The following is a 16,760-nucleotide window of genomic DNA, read 5'->3' as shown; positions in this document are numbered from 1 at the left end:
TTTCCTTTAACCTTCTCGCCTCGGATTTCGTAGAAATCCATCTCAATTATTTTACAAACTTTAACGGTCTGCGCTATTGTAGCGCTGCGTATAAATAATAAAAATAAATATAAAATATGTTAATTTTTGTTAATAGTGAGGAAATTTTGATGCAGGCTTTCATAAACAAAACGGGTATTCATTTTTGATTTTATTTCAAAAACGTCTCTTTTTCCGTTTTAATTTTTTTAAATGATTCGAAAATGAAAGTTTTATTTCTTTTTTAATGCCCCTTGTTTTATGAAATCTAAAAGCAATAGCACATCGAAATACCCAAAATTATTATTAATAGTCCTGCAGCACATCGATACACGGTATTGTACGATTTTATGAATATTTTCATTCATTGATATACAATGCTATGAAGCGTTTTATGCAAATATTATGGGGTATTGTAAATCTTGCTTTGCTAGGATCTTGCAGCTCAAAATAAGTAGATTTTATTTGAAAGTAAATTTCGTTTTCAAATTATAAATAAATAAATAAAATTAAAGTTATTATGAGAAGAAGAAAAATTGGCGAGAAACGTAAGATTTAAGAACATATTTAGTTAATCTGAATTAATCTGCCGAAATAATCTGTCTGGACAACAGATTATTTTCGCCAGAGATTGCATTATATGGGATCGATGAGTTCAATACCCATCCAGTGTTTTGAAATGATAGTCTGTGGTTAAGGGTTATCTCACCCACATCGCCGTTTCCTTTCTTGTGATAGGCCCGTTCATCAACCAATGAAATTGAGAGAAACTTTATTCTGACGCAACAGATACTATATAAATCGGAAACTCTCTTCTTGACTCATTTGTAATCGAAATTTCCTCTCTATTCTTGTCGGTGAGTCTCTTTTTATGTTATATGTAATGATTTTTATAAATATGTATATGTATAATAAGCTGAAATATGTATAATAAGCTTTGCATGCATTTTTAATTCTAGGAAATGATGAAAGATTTTAATTGATAATTATATCAAAATATCAGTTAAAAAATCTGAATCAAAATTAACTCGTTTTCTTGAATTATTAAAATTCGTTTTATTTTTCGTCATTACTGAATATGTCTACATCATCATGTTATACGTATCTTAGTTTCAGAATTCAGTGAAACATTAAACGATTTTAGCGTCTATAAAAGGGGCTTTCAGTTAATTCGAATGTGTTTCACTTTGAATTCTAAATAATATTTTAAAAAAAATAGACGCTTATCGTTTTGGAATTGAAATTCCGGAAGCTGTCTATGAAAAGTGTTGATACTTTTCCTTCATTATAAAAAAAATATGATAATTAATATGGAAAATGAGTAAAAATGCGATGGGTTCAAAATCAAGTCTGGATTTTCAAAAAAATATCACGCTTTGAATGGTAATTAGTTTCAAATCAACTATCTGAAGACCATCACAGCATTCACAAATCTGAATAAAATTGATTTTTTAAAAATGAAATAAAAATCTGTTCACTTTTTAAAAAGCAACTCAATGCTAAACGCAGCATAATCTCATATTAACACTATTAGTGAACTTTGCATATTATAAGTTTGTTAGGATGAGACTTTGTAAATGATTTTTCACTTACTTCCAATGTATAAGAGTTATGAAAAAATAATTTTTAGCTATCAATTCCTGATGGCGATAGAAAATTTAAAAAATGTTGGGACTCTTGATTATCAATTAACACAATAATTTCACAGATGAGATCCCGTCTAGAAATCAATTTGAGAGTTAATTTATTTTTAGATTCCATATTTGTGAAAATGAATTAGGAAAATATTAAAGATTAAAAAGCAGCAAATAAAAAAATAAAAAGGTATTAATAATCATTTTATTAGTGTAGAAAAATGTAGGAAATAGTAATTTTTCATCCAGAATCTAGCTATATTATAAAGAAATTAAAATGCAATGTGAACATATGAAAGAAGCTCTTAGACATTCATTAAATGTTAAAATGTATTATAAAAGTTATGATTTAATTTGTGTATTTATATCAGAATCTTGTGCTTCTTGGGTTTGTTTTGACATCCGTATTTTTTGATAAAATCAATTAAAGTAATAAATTAAGATTATAAGAAAATTAAATTTATTCTTAGAATAGGAATATAATATTTACTATTCTAGCACTATTTCAAATGTATGTGGATTATGAATAATTTAGAATAACAAATTCTTCACGGTGAAATTTATGATTGTTTAAAGTATGGATGTAAACTCAAAACATGCTGGTGTAATAGTTTACGTGCAGCTTTACAGCTCCCTTATGCCCGTGTTCGATTCCCGGATTATACTGGGTGTTTCACATCTTTGAAAAAACCACAATGAATGTCAAAAGAAATAAAAGCTAAAAACCTATAGATAAAAAATGATATATAAAAAAGTTTTGATAAAACGTTCTCATCAATAAATTAGAAGGAAAATATAATTTTTTTTAATGAAAAACCTGTCACTGAAGCAAAAATAATAATAATAATGGGGGACGCAGAAAAATTAATAGAAGATAATAAATCCGCTATAAATATCATAAGGAACATAAAATTCTCAAATTTATTTATTATATGAAAGCTAAAATACATTACTCATATGATTACGATTCCAATTTACTTAAAACTTTCTATTTAAAGTCAATATTTGTTTTGACCGCAGGATTTTAGATAATTTCTTTTCCCTTTTTAATATAAGAGCAAAGAAGGGTTTTATTATTCTGTTTACGAAAGCACATATTTCTTTCCAATTTTACATTAAGATATTGCAGGTACATTTACAGCAATTTGTAAATAACACATATAAAAATTTCTCTTTTCACCATTTATCCTAAAACAGTGAAATGGAATTAAATAATTTTTTCAAGCTCTAATCCATAATTTTATCTTCTTATAATTACACTGATATCACATATAAATAGATTTTTAAATAACCTATGCAAATCATAAATTCAAGAAACTGGAGTTTATAAATTTCTTATTTAATTGCAAAAGTTTTCCTTCAACCATTTTTGAAGAAAACTACCTTTCTTTAAAAGGTAATGTAGAATAAGATGACAATTTTATTTCAATCTTTTTTGACTTTTTAAAAGTTTCTTCCATTTAAGTTAAAAATATGATTAGGGATATTTACCTTTCATATTTGAAGTTTCATAATTTTTTATTTCCATCGCAATTCATCTTTTACAAGTGGAAAAATAATATTTTTCGGGAATATATCCTAATTCGATTCAAAATTATTTTAACAATTATTTTTATTTTTTTCAACGGCGATTTAATTTATCCGTTTTTTTTTTTTTGTTTTTGTTTTTTTTTTCAACTCACGAAAATAAACAGTTTGCCGAAAATGTGTGAAAATGGATGCCTCAAAGCTAAAAATATTCGCGTGTTTTTCTAATTTCTGCGAATAACGAAAAAAAAAAAATACACTGGAAGTTCAAATATTTCTTCCAAATGATGAAATCTCGCGCTATTCATCGAATTTTCGGTCGAGAAAAATTTTGAACAGAATTCGAATATCTTCCGAGAATAAGAAATCCAGAACTTGCATAGAATTCCTTTTATACTAAGAAAGGTTTTTCTCTTAAATCTTACGTGAGTGAATTTTTTTCGGGGTGAAAGCAACAGAAACTTATTTCTACGTATAAACAAGTAGCACTTTTCATTCATTGATTTCATGGAGCAAATGTATCCTCATTGAAATTGCGGTTTCTAAGATGCGATATATTTGAGTAAGTGTTCTCTGGATTTGCATGCTACAGGGCGCAATTCTATGTATACGTGAAAACATAATAAAGTATCGCATAGACTAAAGGACAACTATCGGCAGTATAAATTTTTGATTTTGAAAAGGAAATGGCATTTATTTCTGGCGCTTAAGAAATGGCGTAACCCACAGATGGAGTGACAGTTGAAATACCTTCCATCGTTTACACAGAAATATATGTTGCACCACTGATCCAAAGGATTTCTCTTGCTCTTTAGAAGTAAGTTGTCACTTCTTGTCCTACAGTAAGGCTTTAACTGTAATGCTTAAATTTACTGCAGATGACAGAGCAAGATTAGATAACTCGATGGGTGAACGAAAGTGACGGCACCATCAATTTTTCTGTACCTGAGAAAAAGATTGAAAGTTCTTTTGTATCTTTGCTAGAATCCCTGATTTCATAGAATGCTTAGAGTTTTCACTAATTTGTAATATAAGGGTATTTTGCAATATAAGGGGTAATTCCACAACAACAAAATATTGTATTTTGTTGTTGTGGAATTCAGGTCCTTTTAAGTATTTGCAATGATAGCAATCTCAAATCCATTTCTGGAGGCTTACATTGTGTCAAATTTGTAAATTATATTTCTAAAAATTGCTAGATTAATTGAAATGTTAAAAATATAAATGGCAGTGGTTCAGTTGTTCAGCCATTCTTTGAAAGTGATTATATTGATTGATAATTAAAATGTTTATACCTATCTCTTAACATCGAAGATACAATAACGATCTTCGATTAACAATATAAGGAACGTTTTTTATGAAAGCTCATTAATTTTTTATTCATTCTAACATCTGGAATCTTGGAATTTTAAGATTATCATCTGGTTAAGATATAACATCTGGAATCTTGGAATTTTAAGATATCGAAAATTTCCATAAGCAAAAATATTAAGCAAAAATATGTTAAAATAAATCTAACAATAAATCATTTTACCTGTCTCCTCTGAAGCACCTCTTATTAAATTACCTACCTAACAGACTGTCTATTTAAACATTATATCATACAAAAAATTCAGGCTATCATTTAATATTTCTGAAATTTAATGCATGTTTAAGACCTCTCTTTCATTGGTACCTTTCATAAAAGAAACTTTATTTTCCTTCTGAAGGTTTATTTAATTATTTAAAAGTGAAATATTTCTCAACATTCTTTGTTTGCAAATTAAATAAAGATTAGTGGATGAAAGATCGATTACAGAGCTGACAGAAATTTCTAAGATATTAATTTCATATTTCCTTCTCCAGACATTAAAAATTTCACTCTTCTCAAAGGCAAAAAATTCTGTGCTTTCTGAAGTGCATAAACACAGTACCATAAAATTACTGTTAAGACTGCGCATTTTTTGCGACATAAAAATTGTAAATCTTCAATTTAAACATCTTTATTTAACATTACTTATTTCTTGTTCATATGGATGAAATTTCGCAGTCGTTTCTTCATCTTGCTTTCTGACTTCTAGAGATTTGTAATTTTGTGTACTTGTTAATTAGCATGAACAATTCATCATTATTATATTTTCAAACCTTCTATGTGTATCAAATTAAACTTTGAATTCAAACCAATGGCATCACCTCGTAAAGATTAGGAAAAATAAATATCAAGTTCAATAAGTATAAAAGCATTAAAATTAATAAAGTAATTACATTTAGCATAATAATATAACTGCACTTTAAAAACTAGTTTTAATTAAATTTAATTATTCAAAATTTCATCCGTACCAAAAAAATCTCATTCTAGCGTTTTTGTTTAGTAACCTTTAGAGTTAAAAAATATGAATTATATACAGTGACTACTTAAATAGGAACCATATTAAAAAATCTCTTCAAGACAGTACTCAAAAGAAATATAGAATATAAAAAAATATTAAAATCAAGATTGAGTAAGTGTGATGTATCAATATCAAATCATTTGTCAACAATGCAAGCACTTAGGAACTTCCGATATATTTTGAGCTTTTACAAATACCTTAATACAAATAATTAAAGAATTTTCACTTCAGAACAACAATAATAATTCCTTGATAATTTATGGACGGCACTGTTTCAAATAGAAATATGAGAATACGATCGAAAGCACAATCTTCTCAATTTCGAGATATACAATTTCAAAGTATTTTCTTTTCTCGTTAGAACATTAAATTCTTCTGTTAATCTTGAACTATCCATTTTAGTGAGATGAAAATATTTCGCTGAAATCAAATTTCATTTAATAGTACTCACATTTTGATTCTAATTTGTAAAATTATGATAATTCTATAGATTTAAGATGAATGAGACCTCAAAATATTCTTTATGAAACCATTTAAGTGGCAGAGAAAAAGCCTCAGGTTTTAAATGATTGCAAGATGAGGTTTGTGCTGAAATTTAACAACCGAAAGAGTTAATTATTCTTGTCATCCCTCATTTAGCAATAAAACCATCCAATCCATACGGGGTTGATTGTAAAGGTGTAGGAAGTAAATTGATCGTACATGATAATTAGAGAACAGATTGATTAGTTTTGCTTTTTGAATCCTAATGGATAAGTGCACCGCATTTGCTCAAACCATTCACGCACACAAAAAAAGTTTTTCTTGTACAGCTAATAATTAAAAGATTAATGAAACTATGTTTCTATTAAGATCACGTTGAAGATTAAATGACGATGACATTGCATATACAAGCATATATATAAATTTATATGGAAATCAATCGATTTTAACATCTGTTATACATCTTATTGGTATTTGGAATGCCAATCAATCATCAATTAATCAATTATGGGTTGAATATCATTCCTTGTATCTTTTCTTAATGACAAATGCACGCCGTATTAGTAGGCAAACTAAACACTCATTATACCATTTCTCCACAAAGTTGAATCAAGATTTCTACAAATTATTAATTATCAGGAACTTTCGATTATTAGTAAGAATTAACTATTCAAGACTGGTATCAATCATTCAGAACACGTTAACCGTGTCTAATTAGTTAGAAGCATTGCTTTTCTTTAACGGACGGCAGTATGATAATATTCTAAAGTTTCAGTTAATAACATCCATGATAATAATACGATTAGTAGCATTAATGTAATCAATTAGTTTGAGAAATGAAATGTTTTGCTTCCATTCAAATTAAATAACTATTTCGTTCAATGTAAAATTTGAAAATTCCTTTAAAATTATTGAAATAAGAGGTACAAATATTGAATATTAATTTGTTTCCAAAATGGGAAGAATTTTCTAAGTAATTAATTGAAGTCATTAAAACTAATAAAATATTTACTGTAAATATTAGAATATCGGGTCGTATTTGAGTTTAATTACAATTAATGGTCTCATCCAAACGAATGTAAGCACTGATCTGACTGATTATCTTCCAAAGTACATTCTTCTGATATAGTTTGTGGAGAGTAATGTAATATTTGCTTAGTGGAGGAATAATTGAAAAGTTCAATTCGTGATAAATTAGACTGATATAATTCTAATGCTTCTAAATACACTTAGAGAATTTTACAAAATATTAATTAGATTTAATTAAAATTGATAGATTAGCTTTAGATTTAAAAACTTTTAGTGATTGCTTTTCAGTCTGTTTGACTAGCTTGTTGTATATGTTGCTAGCTGCATTTCCCCGAGTTCGTGGGTTCTATCTTCTGTCAATTTCAATAAAATCTTAGTATTACAAGAATCGTTTCCAACTGCCTAGCATAAACACGTCTCAACTGAATATGGTTGCGTATTACTTATTTTCAACAGAATTGTGTTCTTAGCACAAATTTTGCCTCATGAAGATGCTATTAATTAAGATGAATAAGTCGTATATCGAAATTTGACAATGATAACCGCTGATTCTGAAAACTGGTGAATGGTTGTCAATTCTATGAAAGTGTGGCGTTTTCAGAATATTTGAAATAAAAAGTTTTAAATTATATAAATATCATTTTTATGGCCTATATAAGAGAAAAATTCAATTAATACCATTCAGTGATGTTCCAACCGCTTGTAGTTGTCAAGCTTTTTAAAGAATTACAAGTGAAAAAACAGACTCAAAAGATTCTTTTGTTTTTGAAATTCTTCAAAAAAAAATTATATTTTTACAAATCATTCTTTTTTATAAAGTTATATTAAATGCATAAATATTAGTTCCAAATGCTCATTCACAAGTAGTAAATCCTTTTCTACAGTTAAATAAACCTTTTTGTTTTGAACTAAGTACAATTGGCAACTGGTATTATCCGATAAGGAACCGTAATTTATTAATATTATTTTTGAAACCTGATTATAAGTAGATATAAAATTGTACCTGCACAAATAATTTTATTGTTCTTTACAAAAATATTACTGTTTTTCTATGGTAGAGAATGTGATGTAGAACAAGCTTAATGTATGACACACAGAATGTAGGGAGAGAAAAATTTATACTTTCCCATATTTCAGATGGGAAAAAGTAGGTCGAGGAGAACTATTTCTTACTTTTGCTTCTAAAATATATTTGGAACAATGTATGTTCCATGCAGTCGTAAAAACATACGTTTTTTTCTGATTTCTAAACACAATAAGGATTCCTAGGGGAGAAATTGGGATTTTGCAATGCTTAAGATTTCGCTATTTCCACTAGAGGGAATGTAAGTAATATCATATAGACGATCCTTAAACATTAGAGATGTATTTATTTGAATTAAGTCTTTTCCATTATAATTTTTTTTAATATCCGGTTATATTCTTTAACACAACATTTTTTTTTCTTTGCATCATTTTTTTCTTGAAATCTTATTATCTGATTCTAAAGGGCAAACTTTTTATTTATTATCATAGACCTCACTTTCTTAACTTCCTTGGATTTTCGAAAAAGGATTGCTTCTTTACTCAGAATTAACAGAAATAGATAGCAATTAAAATAATTTAAATGCAATGTGTTTTTGCAAATTCAAGAAAAGTTATAAAAATATTTAACTCAAAGTTTGTTCAAAATCCAATGCATCAAATACCAATGGAATATTATATTATTTTGGTGTTTCTTTTTTACACAAAATACTAATAATTGTTCAAAATAAATATTAATGGTTTTTTAAATGAAATGTTAAATTTAATTACTGAAATATCTATAATAAACAGGATTATCAGTAAAGTCATTTGCATTGTTTGGTGCTGATTGGGTTAAAAACTCTTCCACATTTTGCTTAAATTCTCTGCATGTTGGAATATATGTTAACCCACATCGAAAAGTTAATCAAAGTCATACAGTTTTCTATTCTATTTAAAATTTTTTTATTCAGTTGGCAATACTTAATAATAGAAAAAAATAACAGAAATAATAGAAAATATTTAATAAATAATAGAAAAATAATAGAATAGAAAATAGTAGAAAAATAATAGAAATAATAGAATAATAATAATAGAAAAAATAATAGAAATAATAATAATAGAAATAGAAAAAATAATAGAAAATAGAAAAATAGAAAGAAATAATAGAAAATATAGAAAATAGAAAAATAGAAAGAAATAATAGAAAATATAGAAAATAGAAAAATAGAAAGAAATAATAGAAAATATAGAAAATAGAAGAAATAATAGAAAAAACTTAAATTATAGAAAAAATTTATATAAATCAAAACGCATCAGTGTGTGTGTGTGTGTGTGTGTGTGTGTGTGTGTGTGTGTGTGTGTGTGTGTGTGTGTGTGTGTGTGTGTGTGTGTGTGTGTGTGTGTGTGTGTGTGTGTGTGTGTGTGTGTGTGTGTGTGTGTGTGTGTGTGTGTGTGTGTGTGTGTGTTACTTCATATGTAGCATATTTGATTTGCTATGATGTGAAAATGATATTAAATAATAAAATTAAATTATATAAATTTAAAATATTTTTTTTTCTCTTTTTATAAACACTGTATTTAAAAAGTGTCGATTTTTAAACGTAAAATACTTTTATTATGGAACACATTTTTTATTAACATTTATGTATTAATTATTTTGTCATTTATTCACAAAATTTTAGAAGTTTGAAAATCCCTTGTTAATTGTCCGTTGTTATTGTTATTTAACATATACTTTCACTGTATGTATTTATTTGTAGAATCAAAAGTTATAAAAGTTTTAATAATAAAAATTGAATAATAATTTAAATAAAATAATCTAAGAAATTTAATAATAAATTTTTTATCTATTAATCACTGTATTCAGAAAAATGTATCTCAGATATAGTAACATACAGCTTAAAAATTAGGTTATAATCTTTTATTTTAAAATTAAAAAATCGCGCTTACTTGTTTTATGAAATTCTTATATTTTAGTTTGTATTTTATTCCTCTAAATAAAATTCAAAAATAAATTATTTATTGATTCCATTCTGTCATTGCCACATATTAATTCAATTTAATTTTTTTCAGAACTTCTGAGCAAGTTGGAGCTTTCACTTAACTAATTTTTATGAGGTAAGAGTCATGAACTTCTACAGTATTTATAAATTTTATTTTTTGATATACAATAAGTATGATATTTGTTGCATTAAACACATTACATTTTAACACTAGGCAGAGAATATGTGCGTTTAATTATTTTTTCTTCAAATAATCATTTCAGAAATAAAATGTGCATAGATGGAAAGGAAACTTTAAAAAATGACATTAATAATGGTACACGATACAAATAAAAAAAATTCTCATTGAATACATAAAAGCATATTTTTTGAAAGGGAAATAAATTGAAATTACTTATTAAAACATGAAATAAGCCCTTTCTAAAGGGGATAAATGACATTTATCCCTTTTAGAGAGAAAATTCCTAGATCATAAAATATTAAAATATTGTTTTGTAAATCGTAATTCCACTGTTGTTAGAAATACATGGAAAAAAAGTAAAGCTCACTATAACACTCCCTTATGTAGACAATATATTTATTTTAATCGTTATTCATTTGTGTCATTAAATTCTAATCAAAATCCGCATGTATTTTCTCTGTTATATCAAAATGTCTTATATTAAAAATCACACACCAAATGCATACGAAATTTTGAGACAGCGAGACCATTAGTGACATAAAGCGTATTGTGACAACATACAACTGTCATACCTGAGTTTAAGATCAAAATTTTAAAAGAATAATCACCTATAATTTGTGTATACACCAATTAGCATAAGGTGTACGGCATTACATGAAGCTGATCGCAATAATCTTGCATAGAACAAGCTGTTTAAATAACGAATAATATATTTTCTAATAAGCCTTGTATATATCAGGTTGATTGCATAGCACTGGAGGATATTCTAATTATATGCAAGATGATGGCGATCCTTGCGATAAGCGGAGTTCGTCATTTAATCTAAGGCATTTACAAGGGAGAGACAACATACTTGAATTATTTTTAATTTTATAGTATTCAATTTAATAATATAATTTGAAGAAAAATCTTCTATAAGATTTAATAACACGCACATAAAAATTCACATTTTTTCATAATTTTCCTATTATTTGATATGAAAGGATAATTTTTTTTGCTGGGAAAACAAATATTTGTTCTGAACTTGTTAAATGCCAAAGAAATTTTTTCGCCTGCATAATATCTGTTATCAAATTGTACGAAAATAATTTTTTAAAACGAATTGAATATTGCTCAATTTCATTTTTAATGAACAGTATATTTCATTTCACCACATGCACCTATAGATATTCACAGTTTGTCTCGTAATTAATTTTATAAAAAATATATATATTTCAAAAGATAAACCTTCTGAAAACAAAAAAGGCATTTAAAATATTTATTAAAGTAAAAAGATTTTTTTTTCAGAATATGAAAAAGAATCTCCTCACATTTATGGGAAAAGTATAATGAAAACAACCTCTAAAATACCTAAAATACATTTATAAATCTACTGCGATTAAAATCCAATTAAAATATTTCTATATACATTTGTCTTTCTATAAAGCTTTTCTTCTATCAAAAATATTGATTAGTGTCAGTATATGCAGTATATTCTCTCGAATCGCTGCCAATAGCTTATTTCTAAACCATTAGAAATAGACGTATGCTTTAAATTAAAAAGTATTTTAAATAAGGTAAATAATTATTTCATACTGTTTGAGTTACAAAATGTAACGTTGAAAAATTAGGAAATCTAAATTTTTAAATTGTTCTTCGGGTCTATAGATCGTTTTTAATAAAATATTTTTGTATATTAACATTTCAGATAAACTAAGTTCTACTTTTTTACAATTTAAACTGACCTAGGTACGAAAGTTTGAAAATAAATATTTTGGATGAATAACATTTTATATTAAAACTATGCTTATTTTCTCTGTCTGTTTTTTCAAATATTAATTATTGAGATAAAGTGACCCCAGGATATTATTTGGACTATTAGACCTGAGGGTCGCAGATTCGAGAACTAGATTCCATCAATGAATTTCCTTAGCTAGGATCGGGTGTACATTTTTTGGGAAAGGAGATGCTCCTTCAGGTGACCCTGATTCAAGATTACGAGACTCGTCCCAAAACGTTGTGTTAATCTAACTAAACAAGCAAATATCTGAATCTTATCCATAAATGATGAAAAAGATTTTATCACATATTTAATGCATCACGATGCCATATTAGCTCTGAATGATTATATGGTTTTTAAACGTAATTGATATCTATGAAGAGAATTAATTTTATTTGAATATGTGTTAAATTGTAAATTATTTAATCTGGAAATAAGATGCAGTATGGTGAGAGTTTTATAGCTGAATAATACAATTCAAAGTCTTGCAACTTTTTCTAGATAAACAGATATATAATATCGATACTTATTTTTATCACTATACCGTTTTTGACATTCTTATCTAGGCTACATATTATGAAGCTCAATTATAATTATTATTAAGACATCACCGAAAATATTATGAATATTCTTTCATTCATGATAATTTTTAATCGTATTATATATTCTTTTGAAAATATTATCAATTTTGGTATATAGTTGCTTCCATTGAAGTTCTATAGAATTTCCATTCATTATTTCATTTGATTAAGTTTATTTTTCCGTCACGAGTTAAGCATTTTGATGCTAAACAGGATTTGGCATTTACTCTTGAGACGAATTACCGCATGGTTTTTTTAATCTAACAACAATAAACTGACATATTAAAGGACAATAATTTTAAGACTGACAAATTATATTTTTTTCCTAGATTGACACTATTGAATATTTTACATTGAAAAAAATGAAGACGAATGACTGTCTATGCAAAACTATCATTCGTCCTAAATTTTTTTTATCCCTGTGTTATTTTATCCTGCTAAGTTCTTTAAAGCCATTCATTTTTCAGTTTCAACCTGACATTTGACTTTGAAACATCAATCAAAACACTCTGAAATACAAATGTCTAAAGACTGCTGGCATTGCTATTTGTCTGAATTACCTTCTCAAAAAAATTTTTATTTGGAAAGAAAGAAATGAATAACTTTTTATTACTATGTTGCTTCTTTGTCAAAAATCTTAAATGCATACTGTTGATGAACTTATGGTCTGAAAACTAAGAATTTAATTCATAGGAATATTTAATCATACGGTTATATAATGAAGAAAGCGTGCATTTTACTTTTTAATATTTGCAATGTTATAGCTAAAATAAAGTTTTTAAAACATTAATTATTTTTTACTAAAATGCAGAACTATATTTCTTCTGTAATCAAATGCGGTTTCATGTGAAATGCAATAATAAGAAAAAATGCAAGACGAAATTTTAAGCATTTAACAAATTTTTTTACATTAACTTTTTTTTTGACATGGATAATGCAATATGGTGAATTTGTATGGCATGTAATTACCATTTATTTGACTTATTTTGTGTTTTGCTTAGCTATGAAAAATTAATTAGCATTCAGATAAAATTCACCACCCTTTAATTTTTCCTATGTTTTATAACCTAAATTTTAATTTAAAAAAATTTATACAATTCCGTATATAATTTTAAGAATTTGAAACAATTAATTGATAATTTCTTTCTTCAGATTAAATCATTAGTGGTCTTATTTTTATATTTCGAATCTTTCATCCTTAAAATATTTACATACGTTTTGGCTTAAAAGAAACAGATTACATTAACTGATAGTATGTAAAGATCTTTAAGTTATTTTCATTGTTTTTCGTAACAGCTTTCAATATTTTAGTAATGAAATTATAAAAACAGGAAATTATATTTATTTTAACATCACCATTGAAATACCCTCGTGGAAAAGCGAAATGATCTGGGCTGTTTTAAATAAATTATTAAGAATATGAGTGAGAAAATATTAATAACATTTGTTCACTTAATTTTTTATGCTAGCTCATTAAAAATGTTGAAATTCAAAATGAAAACTGAAATTTTTATTTAATGTCACGAAAATATAATCTTTTTCATTTTAGCCTTGAAAAATAAAGCAATTTAAAAGAAAAAAAACTACATTTCTCATTAGGAATATTTTAATATATATTTTTGGGAGTTTAACTAACTCTTTAGGACTAAAACTCATCACTCACGTTGGTGAAAATTAATGAAAGGCAGCTGTAATTGACTGCTTCTAGTGTGCAAATATTAATTTTTAGATCTTTTGTTCTTATTCATGAGCAGAAAGTTTAGATTAATGACGAAAATTATTGGCCGTTTTTCTTTCTCATGGAAAGAATGCAATTGATATCTTTAATAAATTACTCGATTATTTAAATCATAATCTTGACTATTTTTGCTTGATTGTAAACCTCTATCTATAATTCCTGTTATTGAAGAACTTATTTTCACAGTAATTACAGTTTGCCTTTTATTAAATCGTCAAGGTACCTATAACAGGCATACAATGCATCAAATAAAGTTGATAAACGATAGCAAATAATTAATTTTTTTCTAAAATGTTAACATATGTGAGTTTTATTTAAGCGATAGTACCACCTTATATTTAATTAAAAATACTGTATATTGAGCAAATTTATTTCCTGTTATTTTATTTTTTTACTGCAACATTTCAAATATTTTTGATTCTGTAATGCATTTTACCTGAAATTTTTATCTTCTCAAACAAATTAAGAGAGTAATCAGAATTGCAATTTATGCATCTTTTTATATCAATTAAATTCAAATACCTATTTCATATTACATTAAAATATCCTTAATTAAGTCAGCATATAGATAAAAATTTAATAACAAAATAAAATAAAATATTCTATTCAAATAAAATTTCTTAAATGATAATTAATAAGAAAATCTGGAATCCAAATTTTGCTAAAGAATATTAATTTAATCTAAAAATAAATGGTTAAAACTTAATATAAGATGAACATCTTACGAAATTAAAGCTGAAAAGAAATTGAAATGCAGTTTCCAATTAAATTAACAAGAAACAGATTTTCAGAGCTTAAACTTATCAAATCTAATAGCCGTCATTAGTATAATATCAAAATTCGAATATAAGTATTTAAATTTTGAAAAGAAGGCAAAATAAATGAGTGAAATCTTAAATATGCTACTTGAAATCTTGCAGATGTCACGAGAAAAAAATCAAATTATTTTTTTAAAAAACTGAGAATTATGGAAAATAATTATAAAAATTAAACATTTTTTTTTTTAATATTCGCACATATTTTCACACGTTGATATTGCTTTTAAATACCTTATATTGTGTAACTCGGAGAGCATACTAAAAATATCCTTCATTTATTGTTATGCTCCGTCAGTGGTTTTTAATAAGACCTCTCATTATTTAGGACGATGTAACATGCAATATGACTTCCTCAGGATAGTTGAGTCGTTAATGGTATTGTCAGTTCTGAAAAATGCTTCTAAGCTCGCATCGGATGAGTAAAGTGAAGCATTAAAGACTTTTCTAACGCCCTACTTTGATCGCATTTTAGAAACAGAATGAAAAGCTGGAATCAACCAATTTACTATACCCAATAACCATTAAATATTTATTTCTTCCATGATGGAGCAATAGCAGAACAAATATCTTCTGAGCAAGCAATGAAACAATTTTGCCCATTATTCTTTATTTATTTAACCTCTGATTTCGAATGCCGCCATTGTTGGTTGAGGCTTAGTTTCTTGAATGTATCTTTTATCGTAATTCTATCAGTTATAAAAAAATTTAAATAAAGGTTATCGGAAACTACTTTCGTACTACATTTGAGCAACTATTCAACTTATGAAATTAAAAATAATATGTACATCAGAAATTGTTTTGTTTAAAGTGTTTCATCAATTATTTATCTCTGAATCTAGGGAAAAAAAGATAGTGGAAACGTTTTTGGTCAGAACCTTCGAGGACTCTCCATATTTCTTGTTTCCTGTCAAATTGTTGAGAACCCAATTTCTCAAAATTCAGCTTACCAATTTCTTGAGCTGCTTTTAATCTAACACAAATAACTATTTTTTTTAATTTCAAAAATTAAATAGCTGCTGAAATGTTGTACCAAAGAAGTTTCGAATATTTTTTTAAAAATTTTGCATTAAAGAAATTTAGAAATTTTTACTTTCCTGGTACTTTAAGCAATCATCGTTGTTTACTGTTGTTTTATTCTCTGTAATTTACTTTTTGGTAATTTTTTTTCTATATATTCAAGAAACTGGGTGTTTCACGTCTGGGAGCCATTTAAATTTAGAAAAGAAATAAATATTTGCAATATCTAATGAGATATTTTCAGAAACTCCTCTAAATTTTTTAATATTTCTTGCTCAGACATTTTTTTTTTAAATTTATAAATGAAATAAATCATTGTTATAAAATATGACATTTGCTTGGCAGCCAGATCGTACAATTAAAAAAATCCTTTCGTCATGAAAATTTCAATGAATTGTCATATTTTGAATTATGACGGCTAAAAATTTCATTGAATTTGTCATATTTTTAATATGACGACTCCTTCTATTCGTGAGCGAGCTATGTGTTAGGTTGGGATATGTTAAATCATATTCTGAACTAAATGTCATTTCGCTGACACATGCATGTTTTGGAAGTGATTGCTTAGTTGACACATTGGCCCAAGTTCAAAACTTGA

At 26.4% G+C, this 16,760-nt stretch overlaps 1 protein-coding gene across 4 annotated transcripts in view; it reads left to right on the top strand.

Annotated features, from left to right (window-relative positions):
• Positions 1 to 16,760, top strand: part of LOC129958200 (small conductance calcium-activated potassium channel protein 1-like) — a 603,543-nt gene that overhangs the window by 294,362 nt on the left and 292,421 nt on the right. For 3 of the 4 annotated variants that reach the window (XM_056070473.1, XM_056070474.1, XM_056070471.1), the window contains one exon: positions 10,139 to 10,183. The gene's annotated coding sequence lies outside the window, so the exon portion shown is untranslated. Of the gene's footprint in view, positions 1 to 785; positions 876 to 10,138; positions 10,184 to 16,760 lie in introns of those variants that run through there. The other variant, XM_056070472.1, reaches the window with a different exon arrangement.

This window comes from Argiope bruennichi, chromosome X1, assembly GCF_947563725.1.
Source record: "Argiope bruennichi chromosome X1, qqArgBrue1.1, whole genome shotgun sequence".
Taxonomy (NCBI): domain Eukaryota; kingdom Metazoa; phylum Arthropoda; class Arachnida; order Araneae; family Araneidae; genus Argiope; species Argiope bruennichi.
Note: the sequence above shows the minus strand (reverse complement) of the source record. Positions and strands in the feature narration are given on the sequence as shown.